The sequence below is a fragment of the Giraffa tippelskirchi genome, chromosome 11 (assembly GCF_054371585.1).
Source record: "Giraffa tippelskirchi isolate mGirTip1 chromosome 11, T2T-mGirTip1v1.2.pri, whole genome shotgun sequence".
Lineage (NCBI taxonomy): Eukaryota > Metazoa > Chordata > Mammalia > Artiodactyla > Giraffidae > Giraffa > Giraffa tippelskirchi.
The window spans coordinates 50,198,145-50,213,537 of NC_137285.1; the positions used below are offsets into that span (position 1 = coordinate 50,198,145).

The following is a 15,393-nucleotide window of genomic DNA, read 5'->3' on the forward strand; positions in this document are numbered from 1 at the left end:
TACTCTCAGTGTTTAAAGATTTAAATTATGGCTCCAGAAGTCTTTCCAGCCGCAACCCCAAGTGGATTTTAGAGGTTCCCAGAGTTCAGTGTGCTCCTGGTAAGTCTAGTTTTCCCTTCCCCTCCCAAATCACGGGATCTACCTGCTTCACCAATATAAACTGCCTAAGGGGACAATCCCAAGAGACCATTACTACAGGCTCCAAGCTGTTTGAAAGAACAATCCCAACCGGCTATAATTTCCTTTTTAAAAAAATTAGAAATAATTCCATCATAACTCATACGCCTATTTGCCTCTTTTAGCAGGTCAAGTTCATCATATAGATTTTAAAAACAACAATTTTATTTATTTGTTGCCGTGCTGGGACTTCGTTGCTACGTGGACTCTTCTCTAGTTGTGAGCAGTGGCTGCTCTCCAGTTGTGGTGTGAGGGCTTCGCACTGCGGTGGCTTCTCTTGTTGTGGAGCATGGGCTCTAGACTTCAGTAGCTGAGGCTCCCAGGCTCCAGAACAGAGGCTCAGTGGTTGTGGCACACAGGCTTTAGTTGCTCCAAAGCATGCGAGATCTTCCCGGATGAGGGATCAAACCCACGTCTCCTGCCTTGGCAGGCAGATTCTTTATTACTGAGCCACCAGGGAAGCCCTGACTATAGATCCTTAACCCCATAATATTTTGTTTTAATCTAGCCTAACTTCCCGCTTCTCTTAATCTGTTTTGATTCTTTCATTGTGCTCTTATCAGTCAAATCCCCTATTGTCCTTAACAACTTTTCTAAACATTCCCTTTATCTTCTTACTCTAACCCCAAACCTAGTCATCTCCTGTAATATTGTTTCCTTGCAATACTCTCAAGTTGTAGCTGTTTTGTTTTGCTTTAAATCCTCCAGGTCCTGCTTGCTCCCAATTCCAAACGTTTCCCCTTCCTTCGACAATCCTAGTCCCTTTGAGGTGCACACCATTACACTACAGCCTGGATCTATCCAGGTTGTGTCTGGTGCTCAGTCACTGTAGTCATCTCCGACTCTTTGCGACCCCATGGACTGTGGCCCGCCAGGCTCCTCCGTCTATGGGATTCTCCAGGGAAGAATACTGGAGTGCGTTGCCATTCCCTTCTCCAGGGGATCTTCCTGCGCAGGGATGGATCCCATTTCTCTTAGGTCTCCTGCATTGGCAGGTGAGTTCTTTACCACTAGCGATACCTGGGAAGCCTACTAAAACAAAAATGTAAACATTCTCAATAGAATTTAAGCAATACACAGAGTTTCAAAACAGAAGAATCAAAATGTCAAGGATACAATATAAAATTACTAAGCATACAAAGAACCAGGAAAATCTCAATTCACATGGGAAAAAAAGATATCCGTGCTGAGAGAACACAGATAGTGGACTTACGTGACAAAGGCTCTGAAGCAGTCATCTGTTGGAAGACAGCTCTCCATTGATCTCTTGTATTTCTGCATGTCTTTTGGGCAAGGGCATTAACAGCTTTTTCCTGATTTTTTATGGGATGTTTGTGTAGCAAACATCCTTAGAAGACAGAGATGTCTTCCTCTGGGCCCAAGGGGAGATTTGTTTGCTCTCTAGAATAAAAAAGATGAGTTTCTCTCCGTTACTCAGTTGGATAGGTTTGCTAGTCCTTACAGAGAAGGCAATGGCACCCCACTCCAGTACTCTTGCCTGGAAACTCCCATGGATGGAGGAGCCTGGTAGGCTGCAGTCCATGGGGTCGCTAAGAGTCGGACATGACTGAGCAACTTCACTTTCACTTTTCGCTTTCCTGCATTGGAGAAGGAAATGGCAACCCACTCCAGTGTTCTTGCTTGGAGAATCCCAGGGAGGAGCCTGGTGGGCTGCCGTCTATGGGGTCGCACAGAGTCGGACTCGACTGAAGTGACTTAGCAGCAGCAGCAGCTAGTCCTTTATTACAAACTGGAGTTTCCCCATAAAGTTCCTCTCCTATCAGGAAACTCACTGCATATACAGGTATCACCTGGTCTTCCTGGCATTACTTGGTAGGAACTGGGACTCAGGAAACTGTCAGAAATCCTGATATTCTACTTCCCACTACTACAGTGAGTGATAAATTGTCCTTTGTCTCTGATTCAGGAGACTCACATCTTCACCACTATGCATTAAACTGCAACACCCTAACTTGTTAACTTCTAAGTAAAGTAAAATGTCAGACCTTTCAAAATTCTGAACTCTGTTATAAAAATTCTCTTAACAAGCAATAAAAAAAGCACTTTTGAAACCAATGGAAAAATATAAAGTATCAACAAGAAACAGAAAATATAAAGAAACAAATGTTTAGTTTAAAATTAAAAAGTGTAGCAGCCAAAATTAATTATAAAAATTCACCACACGGTCTCAGTAGCAGAGGAGATGACAGACGAAAGTGTCAGTGAAATTGAAAACATCAATACAAATTATCCAACCTGAACAACAGAGGGGGGAAATATTGGATAAATAATGAATAGAATCTCAAGGACCTGTGGGATAATAGCAAAAGGTGTTGAAAATTTTTTGAATATATAATGAATGAAAAGTCTCAAGTTTGGCAAAAGATATAAACCTATAGATTCAAGAAGCTCAACAAACCCCAAACATAATGAACATAAATCTGAGTCCAGACACATCTTCATCAAAATGCTGAAAAAGACAAAAAAAATCTTGAAAGCAGCCAGAGAAATGCAACATATTACTACAGGGTAGCATCAGTTTGAATTACTACAGATTTCTCATCAGAAACCATGCAGTCCAGAAGTAAGTAACACATTTTTAAAGTGCTGCAATAGAAGAATGGTCAACACATAATAGTATATGCAGTAAAAATATGTTTCAGAAATTAAGGTGAAATAAAGGCCTTCTCAGATGAAGAAAAACTAAAAGAACTCATTGCCAGTTGGTCTGTTCTAAAAGAATTGCTAAGAGAAGTTCAGACAGAAGAGAAATGACACTAGGAGAAAACCTGAAACATCAGGAATGAAGAAAGAGCACGAGAAATGGTAAATATTTGCATAAATATGGTAGATTATTTTTGAGTTTATAAAATTTATTTGATGTTAAAAGCAAAAATTACACCTTTGTCTGAAGGGTTTTTTTAACGTGCATGCTAAGTTGCTTCAATTATGGCCGACTCTGCTACCCTATGGACCATAGCCCAGCAGGCTCCTCTGTCCATGGTATTCTTTAGGCAAGAATACTGGAGTGGGTTGCCATGCCCTCCTCCAGGGGATTTTCCTGACCCTGGGATTGAACCTGTGTCTCTTAAGTCTCCTGCATTGGCAGATGGCTTCTTTACTACTAGTGCTACCTGGGACATCAGTTCAGTTCAGTTCAGTTCAGTTGCTGTCGTGTCCGACTCTTTGTGACCCCATGAATCACAGCACGCCAGGCCTCCCTGTCCATCACCAACTCCTGGAGTTTACCCAAACCCATGTCCATTGAGTCAGTGATGCCATCCAGCCATCTCATCCTCTGTCATCCCCTTCTCCTCCTGCCCCCAGTCCTTCCCAGCATTAGGGTCTTTTCCAGTGAGTCAACTCTTTGCATGAGGTGGCCAAAGGATTGGAGTTTCAGCTTCAACATCAGTCCTTCCAATGAACACCCAGGACTGATCTCCTTTAGGATGGACTGGTTGGATCTCCTTGCAATCCAAGGGACTCTCAAGAGTCTTCTCCAACAGCACAGTTCAAAAGCGTCAATTCTTCCGCGCTCAGCTTTCTTCACAGTCCAACTCTCACATCCACACATGACTACTGGAAAAACCATAGCCTTGACTAGACGGACCTTTGTTGGCAAAGTAATGTCTCTGCTTTTAAATATGCTGTCTAGGTTGGTCATAACTTTCCTTCCAAGGAGTAAGCGTCTTTTAATTTCATTTCTGCAATCACCATCTGCAGTGATTTTGGAGTCCAGAAAAATAAAGTCAGCCACTGTTTCCACTGTTTCCCCATCTATTTGCCATGAAGTGATGGGGCCGGATGCCATGATCTTAGTTTTCTGAACGTTGAGCTCATTAGGACAGTAGTAACCAGGGGAGATAGAGGGCAGGGTTGACTGACAGGAGGCCTGAGGGAACTTTCTGGGGTGATGAATATGTTCCGTTTTTTGATATGATTTTGCTTTATAGCTGTATGTGTGTGTGTGTTAGTCGCTCAGTTGTGTCTGACTCTTTGCGACCCCGTGGACTGTAGCCCTCCCAGCTCTTCTGTCCATGGGATTCTCCAGGCAAGAATACTGGAGTGGGTTGCCATTTCCTCCTCCAAGTTATAACCGTATATGCACTTATAAAAACTCAAGAGTGATGCATTTAAGATGTGTGCATTTTACTATATGTAAAATTTACCTGGGGGGAAGAAAAGAACTATAGAACAATATTGAACACCAGTTAATGGAAACACTGAAATTTTTAGGGGTGAGGTCTGCAACTTACTCTAAAATGCACCAGGAAAAAAAAAACAAAAACCAACCAAACAAAAACGCATTGATGGATGGGGGAAAGAATGAATGTGTGCGTGCATGCTCAGTCATGTCTGACTTTTTGCAACCGCAGGACTGTAGCCCACCAGGCTCCTCTGTCCTTGGAATTTTCCAGGCAAGAATACTGGAGTGGGTTGCCATTTCCTACTCCAGGGGATCTTCCTGACCCAGGGATCAAACTGGTGTCTCTTGCGTCTCTTGCATCTCTTGCATTGGCAGGCAGACTCTTTAAATGATATAGCAAATGTAACAAAATATTAGTTAGAATTTAGGTGGTATATATGAGTGTTCACTCCACAATTCTTTTAACTTTTCTGTATGTTTGAAAAGTTTTGTAAAATGTTAGGGGAGACTACTGCCTCTTCTTTATTCTACTCTATTCTTCTGAGACTACTGTTAGTTATATGACTGACCCTCTCATTCTAGCCTCCATCTCTTAATTATCTCTTTCATATTTTTAGTTATTTTTATATTTTAGTTAAGCTTCATGTTTTAGTTATTTTTAGTTGGGCAAGAATCCCTTAGAAGAAATGGAGTAGCCATCGTAGTCAACAAAAGAGTCCAAAATACAGTATTTGGATGCAATCTCAAAAATGACAGAATGATCTCTGTTCATTTCCAAGGCAAACCATTCAGTATGACAGTAATCCAAGTCTATGCTCCGACCAGTAATGCTGAAGAAGCTGAAGTTAAACGGTTCTATCAAGACCTACAAGACCTTCTAGAACTAACCCTTAAAAAATTTGTCCTTTTCATTATAGGGGACTGGAATGCAAAAGTAGGAAGTCAAGAAATACCTGGAGTAATAGGCAAATTTGGCCTTGGAGTACAGAATGAAGGGCAAAGGCTAGTAGAGCTTTGCCAAGAGAACGCACAGGTCATAGCAAACACCCTCTTCCAGCAACACAAGGGAAGACTCTACATGTGGATATCACCAGATGGTCAATACTGAAATCAGATTATGTCATTAAAAAAAATTTAGTTGGAGGATAATTGCTTTACAATGTTGTATTGGTTTCAGCAGTACAGCAATGTGAAGATCTCTCACTTTTTTAAACATTTGGAACATAGATATTCTACACTTTACCAGCTCTACTACTATGGCCTTTGGAGTTACATGTCTATTGAATATTATTTCTGCATATACTCACTCATAAAAGGTTGGCTTCTTGGTGCTTGTAGTTCTTTGATTGTAAGCTCTTCTGTTTCTTTTTTTTTTTTGGCCATGCCACTTGGCTTTAGGATCTTACTTCCTCAACCAGGCATAGAACCTGGGGACTTGGCAGTGAAAGAGTGGGTCTTAAAGCACTGGGCTGCCAGAAAATTCCCTTCACCTCATCTCTTGACCTTAATTTTAGGAATCCTCCTAACCTAAACCGGGGATGTTTTCGCTCAGAAAGTTTTGCTTCTTTTTCTGCTCACAGCCAGGGAGCAAAACAGACTTGAAATGAATTCAGCTCCCTTAGAGAATCTTGTTTCAGTAGGGACTCTCATGCTTGGCTTTCCACCTGGCAGCTGGGCCAGGGCAGTGTATCAGAATCACAGCTGATATCAGCTGCTGCTGCTGCTGCTGCTAAGTCGCTCCAGTCGTGTCCGACTCTGTGCGACCCCAAAGACGGCAGCCCACCAGGCTCTGCCGTTCTGGGATTCTCCAGGCAAGAATACTGGAGTGGGTTGCCATTTCCTTCTCCAGTGCATGAAAGGGAAAAGTGAAAGTGAAGTTGCTCAGTCGTGTCCGACTCTTAGCGACCCCATGGACTATAGCCTACCAGGCTCCTCCATCCATGGGATTTTCCAGGCAAGAGTACTGGAGTGGGGTGCCATTGCCTTCTCCGCTGATATCAGCATAGGTCCTCAAATCTGCTTGCTGATTAGCCTGGGCTAAGCACGGGTGGTGGTAGAAGAGATTCCTTAGGACTTTCTTAACCTCTTGAGAATAATAGAGCATGTCTTAGGCAGATTGTACCCATTCTACAGGAGGAGGGCCCCTCTAAGAACCTTACCAGCCATGCTTCTAGAAGAAAATATTTGACATTTTTTATTAGTAAAGGATGTATTTAACTCCTAATTTATCAGATTTTTAAATTAAAAATGGGTGTTAAATTTTAATATCAAATGCCTTTTCAGCATCTGTAGAGAAAACAGATATTTCTTCTTTAACCAGTAGTATTAAGAACTGTTTTATCTCCTAGATTCATTGTTCTAAAACTGGAACTATGCTCTTTAAATATTTTTCCTTTGCCAGTTGGCACAGTGTTAAGCTATGTCAGTAGAGAGTGCTGGAAAGAATTTTCCTTCTCGAGTCTTGCTTGCTTTGTTGCTTGGCACTTGGAGCACACAGAGCTTCTCTTGCAGCCCTCATCTTGCAGTGCCTGCAGCTCTTCCTTTGCCTGGCTCCTGCACTACAAGTGTGTCCCCCAGGGCTCAGCAGCTCCGCTAGATCCACCACCTTCAGACTATTTTGGAGCCGAGTGGCTCCCACAAGACTCCTACCCATGAACAACTTTCTCTGGTACCCCAGAGGGTACATTTTCAATAAATTTCAGAAGGTGGATTTCCAGTAGGCTTCACTGGTACAGAAGCAAAGCAAATTGCTTGTCAGTCGACAAGCCATGGCCTTGTCCTCTATGGGCTTCCCTGGTGGCTCAGTGGTAAAGAGTATGCTTCTAATGCAGGAGATACGGGTTTGATCCCTGGGTCAGGAAGATCCCCTGGAGAAGGAAATGGCAGCCCACTCCAGGATCTTTGCTTGGGAAATCCCACAGAGAAGACTGGCGGGCTACAGTCCATGCGGTCACAAAAGAGTTGGACACAACTTAGCAACTAAACAACAACACAACAACTTGTCCTCTTGGAAGGTCTGGATGTCAGCCTGGAGTTGGGGCATGGCCCAGATGCACCATGGGGAATCTATCTTAGCCCTAGGGTTAGTAATTAATTCTTTTATCTGATATTCCTATAATATTTAGAGTTCTCTTTACTTTCTACTAGCGAACCCATTGCTATCCCAGTCTCATCAGTTATAATTCTCTGTATTAAACTTTGCATGGTCAAATTACTGTGGTTTCTGTTTCCTGACTGGACCTTGACTGATACTTTCAGTATTTCTAAATTTACTGAAAATTAAAAAAAAAACCTCCCAGTTTATGGTGTATATTGGTGGAATGTTCCATATGCATTTTGAAATAAATGTGTACTCTCCCATTGTTTGATATAGAATTCTATAAATATTAATTAGACCAAATTGGTTGATAAACTTGTTCGAGTCTTCCATATCATTGCTGATTTTTTAAATCAACTTATCTATCAAAAACTGTGAGGTGAATGTTGAATTCTGTTATAATTGTGGATTTGTCTATTTCTCTTTTCTGTTGTCAGTTTTTAATTCATGTAATTTGAAGCTTTGTTACTATACCTCCTTGATGGATTGACCCTTTTATTATTATGAAACATCCCTCTTTATCCCTGGTCTTGAGGGTAGGCCAAATTCTTTTTCCTAAAGTCTACTTTGTCTGACAATAATATAGGTATTCTAGCTTTATTCTATTTGCACATCTTTTATCATTTTACTTTGAACTTACCTGTGTCTTTATGTTGATGATGCCTTTTATGTAAGAAGTATATCATATTTTGTAAACAATACATAATTGGACGTTCCTTTTTTATTTGGAGATTTTGTCTTTTTAATTGCACGGTTTAGACCACTTACAATGAATTTAATTATTGATATAGTTGATATTTGTTTTCTATTTGTCCAATCTACATTTTGAATTTTTTTCTCTTTTCTTGGCTTCCTTTTTGAGTAATATGTAGAATATTCCATTTAATTACTCTATTGACTGCCTTAGCTATGCTTCTTTCATCATTTCTGTTGTTGTCCTAAGTTTTACAATATGCATCTTTAACTCATCATAGTCTACTTTTATTAATCATACTATAATACATAGTGTAATATATATATGTGTATACTTATACATAGTGTAATATATATATATATATATGTGTGTGTGTGTATACTTCTGTTTTTCCCTCTCATTCTTTGTGATATTATGGGCATATATTTTCTTTGTATGTGTTATAATCTCACACTATACTGCTATTATTTTTGCTTTAAACAGTCAACTCTGAAAGAAATTTTAAAATGAGAAAGGAGTCTTAAAATTTATCCAGATATTTATCATTTCTGGTGCTCTTCATCCCTTTGTGTAGTTCTGCATTTCCACCTGATATCATTTGCCTTCAATCTCAAGAACTTCCTTTAATATTTTACATAGCATAGATCTGTTGTGACACATTCTCTTGGCTTTTATCTGAAAATGTCCTTATTTTGCCTTAGGTTGCCTTAAGTTTTGAAAGAAAAGTTTGCTCCATAAAAAAATTCTAGATTGACTTTTTTTTCTTTCAGCACTTTAGAGACACTGTCTTGTTTTTTGTCTCTGATATATATAGTTAGTGACAATTCTCTGTTCTTATGTATTTATTTTTTTTTTTCTGGCTGCTTTTAAGAGTTTCTCGTCTCACTGGTTTTCAGCAACTGATCATAAAGTGCTTTGATGTTTTCTTTTTGTTTATCCTACTTGGGGTTCATGGAGCTTCTTAGATCTATGATAGTATGCTGCTGCTGCTGCTAAGTCGCTTCAGTCGTGTCCAACTCTGTGCGACCCCATAGATGGCAGCCCACCAGGCTCCTCCGTCCCTGGGATTCTCCAGGCAAGAACACTGGAGTGGGTTGCCATTTCCTCCTCCACTATGATAGTATAGTTGTCACCAAATTTGGAAATATTTGTGGCATTATTTTTTCAAATACTGCCCTCTCTCAGGGGTACTCCAATTACCTGTATATTGAAGTGAAAGTGAAAGTCACTCAGTTGCGTCCAATTCTTTGCGACCCCATGGACTATACAGTGCATGGAATTCTTCAGGCCAGAATACTGGAATGGGGAGCCTTTCCCTTCTGCAGGGGATCTTCCCAACCCAGGGATCGGACCCAGGTCTTGTGCATTGCGGGCATATTCTTTACCATCTGAGCCACAAGGGAAGCCCAAGAGTACTGGAGTGGGTAGCCTATCCCTTCCCCAGCGGATCTTCCCAACCCAGGAATTGAACTGGCGTGTCCTGCATTGCAGGCAGATTCTTTACCAATTGAGCTATCAGGGAAGCCCTGTATATCAGAGCACGTCATATTGTTCCCCACGAAACTGAAACTCTTGCCTTTTTAACTATGTGTTATAGTTGTTTATTTTTAATTGTGCTATCGTTTGAACAGCTTCTATTGCTGGCTTCAAGTTCACCAATCTTCTACAGTATCTAATTTGCTGTTAAGGTTCTACAGTGATTTAAAATTTTTTTCTTATATTTTTCATCTTCAGAAGTTGGATTTCATTCTTCTATGTATCTTCCATTTTTATCATAATGTTCATATTTAATTGTAAACTCGATTATATTCATATAGCTTTTTAAATGTCTTACTGCTAATTCTGTGATCTCTGTCATCTCTGGTTCTGTCAACTGATTTTTCTCTTGGTTATGGGTCAAATTTTGCTGAAGCTTCACGTATCTAGTAATTTTTTGTATACTGGTGATTGTAAACATTACATTGCTGATTGTCTTGTGTGTGTGTATGTAACTGTTGAGTCTTGTTTTGGCAGGAAGTTAAGTTCCTTGTGGATCATCTTGATCCTTTCAAGCCTTGTTTTTAAATGTTACTAGGTTAAATCTAGAGTAGCTTTTAATCTAGGGCTAATGTAGCCCTACTACTAACAGTATAAGCCTTCAGGTGTCTACTTAATTCCTCAAGTGTTCAGTGAGGTATTTACTCCAGCTGGTAACTCTGAAGTCATCCAGTCCATTATGAGCTCTGGGAATTTTTCCATTTATAGCTCCCAGGTAATTGTTCTTTTCTTGGTAGTTGATCTTTGCTTGGCCTTGCAGAGTATTACTCTACACATGCTCAGATTTAGCATGTGTAATCACAAGCAGTCAGTCAAAGACTCAAGATTTCTGTAAATCTTCTTGGAGTAAAGAAGATTCCTTTTTCTCCAGTATTCTGTCAAGCAAATTCCACAAATTGCATCTTTTTGCTAACAATACTCTTAGCCACATGTATAGGGCCTGCATGTTATGTGGTAGGTGCTCAACAAAATATTTTTATGAATACATGGACTTGTATTCTTTCATATTTAAAGTTTCCTTTATCAGAGTATATCTCCTTTTTCATTTATTTTTCTTGACTGCACTGGGTCTTCATTGTAGTGCACAGGCTTCTCTAGTTGTGGCATGCGGGCTTAGTTGACCTGCAGCATGTGAGATCTTAAGTTTTCCAACCAAGGATTGAAACAGAGTCTCCTGCATTGGAAGGTCAATTCTTAACCACTGGGCTACCAGGCAAGTCCCTCTTTTTTCATTTCTAACATCATCTCTCCTGTTTTAAAATCTTTGCTACTTTTATTTTGCCAGATTTATTTTATTGAACATGTCAAATAACCAGCTCTTTCCTTTTATGATCTGTTCTGTATTTCTGGATTCTAATTCACTGCTGTCTACTATTATTATTTTGCCTGCTGTGCCTTAAAACTTTGTGTTTTTCTCATTTAAGATAAGAGGCTGTGTAATGTAGTGGTCAAAGGACTGGGTTTGGATATTGAGTTTATCACTTGTTAGCTGAGTGAACTTCAGGAAACCAGTTAACTCTCTGAGCCTCAGATTCTTTACTGATAAAAAAGGGAGAATGTTACTTGCTTAATACGGGTTAATTTTTATAGAACACAACAGTGTCTGACACATTAAGTACTATATAAGTGATAGGTAAACCATATTTTTACTATGATTTTACTAATATTTACTAATATGATTTACTAATATTTTTCTATATTGGTTAGTATTAAAACATTGATCTGTGATTTTCCTTTATGTACTACTTCAGCTGAATCTTTAAGTTGTTTTATTGTCATTACTTTCTAGTCTGTAAATCAGCGATTGTGATTTTTCTCCTTGAACCAGAATTAGAGATTTTCCTCTTAGCTTCCAAGTATAGTAGATAAATTTTCTTTTTTCCTTCTACTTAAAGAAAAAAGAAAAAGAAAGAATAGCTTGTTTTTATTGATTTGGTATCAGACAGTTTAACTTAAAATTGAGATTTTTCTGTGTAGTTATTTAGAAATAAATGTCTATAAATGTAGACATTAAAAAAGTACTTCATCTTCAAGGTAGGAAGTTTACTTTTAAATCTCCTAGTTACTTAGATCATCTTCAGAATTATCGGTTGTCTTTGTTATGTCAAATACAGGGAATGCTATATAATCAAACATTCCAAAGATGAGCAGGGAGAATGGGAATGGAATAAAGGAAACAGCAAAGACCACTATGACTGCATTTTGCATATATCAAATATTTTTAAGTCTTGCTTACTCATAATTTATTATCGAGAAGAATGGAATACCACAGGCACACTCACCTTTAACTTAGCTCCTTGTCTGCCTCCACACTTGAACATATCTAGAATTTCTGAAGTCTTCTCCCTTGCCCCAACCACAAGCACAGTGGAGATATATAGAATGGTTACATTTCATAAATCCTCAATGATCCTATTTATGAAGATATAACTTGAAGAATTCTGAAACTCAGTAAATTTACCTATAAAATGTTGATGGTAATTTGCTACTTAGATGCTAAAACTAAAGTCCTTGTTATTTATAACATAGTATCTCTCATAAAATATTTGGGGTTACCTATTAACCAGTGATTTGGTAATCCGGTGGAGGCCAACAAGACCAAAGCTATACTTCTCTGGGGAACTGGAATTCTGTCTTTAAGGGAGAGATGATTCCTGCTGTCAAATGGGATGGACAGGAAACTAGAATTAGCAGAAAAGCCCTTATATAGGTCAGTGATTCTCAATGAAAGTGGGAAAGGGACATAATACCCCTCAGGGGAATTTGGCAATGTCTAGAGTTGATTTGGGTTGTTACAAGTAGGGGTGGGGTACTACTGGCAGGTAGTGGGTAGAAGCCAAGTACGCTACTAAACATCTTATAATGCACAGGACAGCTGCCCACAACAAGGAATTATCTGGCTTACTGACAAATACTGCATGATATCACTTATATGTGGAATCTAACAAATAATACAACTGATTGTATATCCAAAATAGAAACAAACTCACAGATATAGAAAACAAACCTGTGGTTACCAAAAGATAGAGGGAAGAGAGGAGGGACAAGTTAGGGACAAACTACTATGTTTATAAAATAAACAGTAAGGATATACTGTATAGCACAGTGAATTATAGCCATTATCTTGTAATAACCTATAATGGAGTTTAATCTGCAAAAGTACTGAATCACTATGCTATATACTTGAATCTAATATATTATAAATCAACCATACTTCAAAAATTTACAAAAAAAGAATTATCTGGTGCAAAATGTCAGTAGTGCCAATAAAGGCAAGCAGGTAAATTCTCTGTTGTCCTCTGTACTCAGGCCTGAACTTAAAGAGTGAAGTTTTCTAGGAGCTACTCCTTGGTTAAAACCAGTTAAAAAATGGCCTCTGCCACAGGGTGGTGGCATCTCTTAATAAATAAAAGTTGACCGTAAGTAGTTGTATTTTGTACATAAGATTACCCTTATTTGGTTTTTAATATCCAGTTTTTTTCTCCTATTAGAAAAATACTTTTAAATAAGCCATCTTACCCTAAACTATGTATAATATTCCAGTTGTACCACTGAAGGATCCAAATTCAGTCTCTCCTCAGCTGTGTAGTAAAATATGAAGGAAAGGAAGGGTTACATGCTTATACTTTGAGGCCAAGTGGTAGTGGTGGCAAGCAGTGACAAACTCCAAGAACAAATGAATTCTCAGAAAACAGGGCTGCATAATCCATCCATTCTTCCCAACAGTAGCATCTTCTTCAAGAGTCAAACCTGGAGGTTCTAGGATTAGTCAATAAAAAAAAGAGTGACATACACTTTACTCACATAAGGAATCTCTCAAACTGCAGACCGAAAATACAAAACTCTTCGTAACAATGTCAAGGGTTTACAGTGATTTATCCATCTAAGTGGTGCTGAACTGTGTATAACTGGTAAAGGGTGCAAATTGACAATGCTTACACAAGAAATTTCTCCCTAAACTCATTTATTCATCATTTGCTGAGTAACAGTGAGCTCTCTGTCAGTAGTCAAGAGCTGACAATCTAGCTGGAAGGCACAACACATAACCATGAAACAAACAGCAAAGACAGTATTGCTGAGACCAAAGAGCAATACCCCTAAAGTGTACTAGATTCAGACTAAATCAAGAACATTCTGAGCTGAAGTAATCAGGAGTAGCTGCTCAGAGATGAGACTTTTGAACCAGGATATGAAATGTGAACAGGATCTAAATAAACAGACAAGAAAAAGACTAAACCAAAAAAAATCAGAATACAAAAAATATAGAGCAAGGGTCTTGTGGTGCAGAGACACTGATGCTTTTTCACCATCCTTTAAAATTACCTGATTATCCAGCTTTGAATTCTTCAACTGTTTTTTGTTATTAAATCTTCAGATGCTATCCTTTAAATGGGATAAGTAGAGAAGATTAGAGGAATACTTCTAAGGGTCTCTAATAGTCTCTGGGATGATTTATCTTTATGGAAATAAAGTCACAGGTAAACAATTAGGATTTTCCAGGCCACGTTCTGGTTTCTGTAACAGGAAACTGAGTAAATGTAATTTACTCACCTGGTACACACATTCAACCAGGTGTGTAACCTTCTTCCCCCTGGCTAACATAACTTGGTATATCAGTAACTGTATAAAGTTTTTCTTCCACAACAGAAATTATTGTCTATTATAGCCTTTTGCAAATTGCTGCAGCTCGGCATGCTCAGCTTTTACTACTAATCTGCTCTGACCACATTTTCATTTTATGGACTGAAATGAGCAGTTTATCTCCTTTCCTAGGGCTTTTGGTTCTCTGTTGTTCCCCTCATTCTATTTAAGGCATGCCATGTCCTCCTCACCATAGTCCTTGAATTTCCAAACTATGCGCTCAAACAAAACAAAACACCCCCAAAACTCCAGTCTTGTTATCAGAAAACAAAACTCTTCACAAAAAGCAATATTTTTGCACATTTTGGAACTTTTCTATGACTTAGTGTATGGTAGGTTTCCTCGGAAAACTCTCAGTGATCCAGAGAATCCTCTTTAAGGCTTGGTGATCTCGTCTATTAATATTTTCCTGAGATATATGGCTGAAGACAACTGTGTGCGCTCCGTAATATTCAACGGCTACATCATCGTCACCCAGGCACGAAGACATAACTTGGGCCCAAGTTATATACTCTCATGAGAGAGGCCATCTAGCACCAGCTCCTGGGTTCAATGCCACCAAGCGGTCCTCCTGGGATCTTCTCTTAGGCCGCGGGCCTCGGGCATCTGAGTCCCGCGGGTACCGGAGCATTGCTACGGCGCCTAACGAAATTCTCCGTGCGAAGGCGGCGGGCGGCCTCGAACTCCCGCCTGCTCACTGACAGCCCTGCTCCTGCCAAGTACTCAAGTTCCGCGCGTCCCGGAGCTCGCCTGTAAGGGTCTCCTGTGCCCACTGGGCTTCTGGCGGCGCCTCGCGCCCCTCGGCCCTGGTCGCTGTCGCATCTCCAGCGATTCCGAGAGTCCGGAGGGAGCAGGGAACGCGGCCGACTCCGCGGCCCCCAGCTGCAAAGCGCAGGGGACCCGCCTCCCCTTCCAAGTCCGGGGAGCCCAAACGACAAGCCGAGGACAGCCCCGAACCTGACGCCCGAACCTTCCGGAGACCTCACATGTCCGCAACGGGCCCACGCCCGCGTCGAAGCGGCTCTCCCGCCCTCTCGCGAGAGAGTGCCTGGTGGTACCTCCTTCCTTTCAGCTTTCTCTCCCCGCCCCCAGAGTGCTCGC

General features: G+C 40.0%; 1 long non-coding RNA gene across 1 annotated transcript; it reads right to left on the reverse strand.

The window, feature by feature from the left end:
- Window positions 1-320: 320 nt before the first annotated feature.
- Window positions 321-15,320, reverse strand: LOC145526031 (uncharacterized). The gene is made up of 5 exons (XR_014068631.1): window positions 14,203-15,320; window positions 13,975-14,034; window positions 13,171-13,410; window positions 1,391-1,578; window positions 321-1,209 (listed from the first exon to the last, which is right to left on the reverse strand). It is a non-coding gene; the product is annotated as an uncharacterized LOC145526031 (long non-coding RNA).
- Window positions 15,321-15,393: the final 73 nt, after the last annotated feature.